Source organism: Carlito syrichta, unplaced genomic scaffold, assembly GCF_000164805.1.
Source record: "Carlito syrichta isolate Samal-C Ts95f unplaced genomic scaffold, Tarsius_syrichta-2.0.1 Scaffold89783, whole genome shotgun sequence".
Classification (NCBI taxonomy): domain Eukaryota; kingdom Metazoa; phylum Chordata; class Mammalia; order Primates; family Tarsiidae; genus Carlito; species Carlito syrichta.
The window spans coordinates 27,468-31,172 of NW_007033879.1; positions in this window are offsets into that span (position 1 = coordinate 27,468).

A 3,705-nucleotide genomic window follows, 5' to 3' on the forward strand; every position below is an offset into this window, starting at 1 on the left:
GAGGGTCCCGGCGTCCGAGGGCCGAGGGAACGTCGGCGCCCTGCTCCCGCGAGCAGGCGTGTCGCCTGGCACTCCTGTCCCCTCGGGTCGCGGGGAGCCCCCTTCCCACGCCCGCAGGGAGAGGGCCCCTGGCAGCCCGAGGCCGCCCACAAGCCCCACGCGCCGGCCCTGTTGCCACCCTTTCCGGCACCTCCGACGTCACACAGTGCCAGCGGTCTGGACGGTGGCGCCTCGCAGCGAGGCCTGCGTGCCCCGAAGCTCGGGCCTGGCCACTGGGCTGCCCAGCAGCCTCAGAAGCCTCCGCCGGGCATCCGAGACCTGGCTCCTGCCTCCTCCTCCTCCCGGATTTCGGTTTCCCCTAACGGGAGCCGTGCGCCCCAGCTGCGCGCCCCCATCCCGTCACCTGCAGGCGACCTCTGGGTCGTGCTGTCTCCTCCCGAGGAGTCTTCCTCCCTCCAGGCCGTGGCCCCCGCTCTTCTGCCACCGGGGCCGGCCTGAGATGCAGGCGTCCTCGTGCTTCCCGGCGCGGGGCCGCTGCCCGCCCCTCCTCCAGGAAGCCTCTCTGACTGCCCCGGGCGCGGAAGGTGTCCTGCCGTCCCCTGCCCCACATCCCAGTTCCCTTTCGTGACTTTGTTTCCTGGCTTTGGCAGGAACTGGTCCAAGCGCTCCCGTAGGCGGGCCCATCCTGAAGCCCTTCTGACCCAGCGCGGGAACGGCTGCTCATCCTAGCGGGGGAAACCGAGGCAGAGACTCATCCCGGCCAGGGAAATGGAGGCTCAGCCTTCTCCCAACTGGGGAGACCGAGGCAGAGACTCATCCCAGCCAGGGAGACTAAGGTCCAGACTTGGTTTCCCCGGCTGCTCTCACTTCGCGAGACATCTGCACAAGGGAAGGATTTGGCTTTCGTTCTCAGGCCTGAAGCCACGAACGCTCGAACACTGTGGGGAACAAAGAAAATACCGTCTGTTCTGTGCAAAGAGTGACTTTTCCTTATTACCAACAAAACAATTTTTTAAAAAATAAGTTTTTTGGAAAGGTGCTGGCAGGGCTGAGGCTTCTGTAAGTCGCTCTGAGTGTGCAGGGCTGGCCCTGCGGCTTGTCCACGGGTGGCCAGACCAGGGGCCCAGGCTGCTTCTGAGAGAGCCAAGCGCTGAGTCCCCTCGGGAAGGGGCTGGGATGAGGCCGGCCCCAGGCCCCATCAGGGCAGAGGGTGTGGCTTCCTCCGTCCTGGGCCTCAGTCTTCCCCACTGGAGTGTGGGCGGATGCTGGACGGGCTGGAGGTGGGGGCAGGGAGGGCAGGAAGGCTCCGGTGGCTCCTCCGTCCCCTGGGCGTAGAAAGGTCCTGGCCTTGAGTTGTCTCTTCCCAGAGCCTGGGGACGTCCTGGCAGGAGGGCAGCGGCCACCACCCTGAGACGGCTTGCTAGAAGTGGGCACTTTCTCTGGGGGCTGAGAAATGGCATGCGGGAATGAGCTTCCCGTCCAAGGAGGGACCAAGCAGGGGCCAGAGCCGCTCCTTCGGTGCTAGGGATGCTCCCTTTACAGAATGGCTCTTAGGGGTCAGGCTCTGGGTCTCTGCCTGGTTACATCTGACCCAACCTTGGGACTGAAGTCAAAGTGTCTCTCCTCTCCAGAGAGTCCCAACAGGGCGGGGGCAGTCCAGTTCCTCCTCCCTAAAGTTGGGTGCCCAGCCTCCCAGTTCAGGTCCTGATGACTCTTTCAGATTTGGTGCTGGCCTCTTACACTGCTCTGCCCCAGCACCCAGAACAAGCCCAACCTGCAACAGTCTCCATGAGTGCTTTCAGAAACAGGGGATCCCCAGGCTCCAGCTTTCCACCTCAGTGGCCTCTGGAGTCACATGAGCCAGGGAGTGAATCCCAGGCCTGCCTCTTACTAGCAGTGTGACCCTGAAGAAGTCATTTTCCCTCTCTGTGCCTCAGTTTCCCCATCCATAAAATGGGCATATGAATGGTACCCACTTCTGAGGTTTTCTGCGAGGATCTAGTGAGGTTTTTTGTTTTTGTTTTTGTTTTTTTTGAGTTGGAGTCTCACTCTGTCACCCAGATTGGAGTGCATTGGCCACTCCTGGCCACCGCAGCCTCAACCTGCTGGGCTCCAGCGATCCTTCCGCCTCAGCCTTCCAAGCAGCTGGAACTACAGGCGCGCACTACCACGCCTGGCTGATTTTTTGATTTATTGTAGAGATGAGGTCTCACCAAGGTGCCCAGGCGGGTCTTGAACCCGTGGGCTCAGGCAATCCACTCACCTCAGCCTCCCAAAGGCGCGGGATTACAGGCTGAGCCACCGAGCTCGGCTTTTTTTTTTTTTGAGTTAGAGTCTCACTCTGTCGCCGAGGCTGGCGTGCAGTGGCACACTAACAGCCATGGCAGCCTCGACCTGGTGGGCTGAAGTGATCCTTCCACCTTAACCTTCCAAGTAGCTGAAACCACTGGCACACGCCACCATGCCCGGTTAATGTTTTAATTTATTGTAGAGACAAGGTCTTGCCAAGTTGTCTGGGCTGGTCTCGAACCCTTGGGCTCAGGCAATCCTCTCGCCTCCACCTACCAAAGTGCTGGGATGACAGGCATGAGCCACCATGCCCAGCCATAAACATGACATTTATTTTAGTATGTGGATTTGATCTCATGATTTTCTTTTTCAGGAGTTGAAGGACCCTCACAAAGCATGAACTCTTAAGGAAATGGGTCCAACCTGGCATGATCTCCTCTAAATCTTTAGCTTCTGGCCCCTCATCTGCCTCCAGTGCTTCCTTCTCCCTATCCCCCAGTCATAGTTAGTTGGGTCAACCTCCAGATCATAGCCTCCTTGCAAACTCCTCCTATTCATCCCTCAAAACCCCACCTCCAATCTCCTCTCCAAGATGCCCTCCTCCCTCCTCTTCCTCTATACCCTCTCCAGTCTCCTGGCCCAGCCCTGACCCCATAGGGCTGGCAGTGTCTGTGGCCTGCTCTGACTCTCTCAGGCTGAGTGCCCCTTTAGAGCTGAGGATTGAGGTTTCCATAGGGTTTTTCATTTGCCAGCACAGGGTGGACACATGGGGATCAGGCAAAGGGGAGTTTGATGACAACAATATTCTGTTGCTCTTTCATCATTTGCAGGAGACCCCTGCCTTACATTCAGAACTTGGCGTCTGCCTAAGGCCAAAGTTAATTCACTCGGCACACAGTTCCCAGAAACCACGGAGCCAGGCTCCCTCCGGCCCAGGCAGGAAGGGGTCAGGGGAGGGGTCCTGCCCTGGGCTGTGGACTTGAGGGCCCGGGACCTGGGTGGGTTGGGGATTGGAAAAGGCAATGACCCAGGCCCCTCCAAGCACCAATCCCAAACCCAAGGTTCAGTTCCCGCAGACCTAATTACCCTAATTTGCCACATGCGCTAATTACCTCCGGGGCGCCAGGTGGCTGGGCGGGGCTGCCCCATTTTCAGAGGTAGGTCGGGGCCCGATTATTTTTGGCTGCATCGTCCTTGAAGGCTCTGACATCCACCCACGTGAAGGGCAGAAAGTGGGGCGGAGAAGTTGCGGCCACATCAGGAAAATGCTGGGGGACTGGGGCGCCAGGTGGCCTTGGAGCAGGGGGGCTTGGGCCCGAGGCCTAAGGGTCTTTGGCTCCCAACCAGAGGCATAAAACTCTGGAGGGTCTGAGAAGCTTCATGATGAATCAGTCTGAAGGCTATATATATATATAT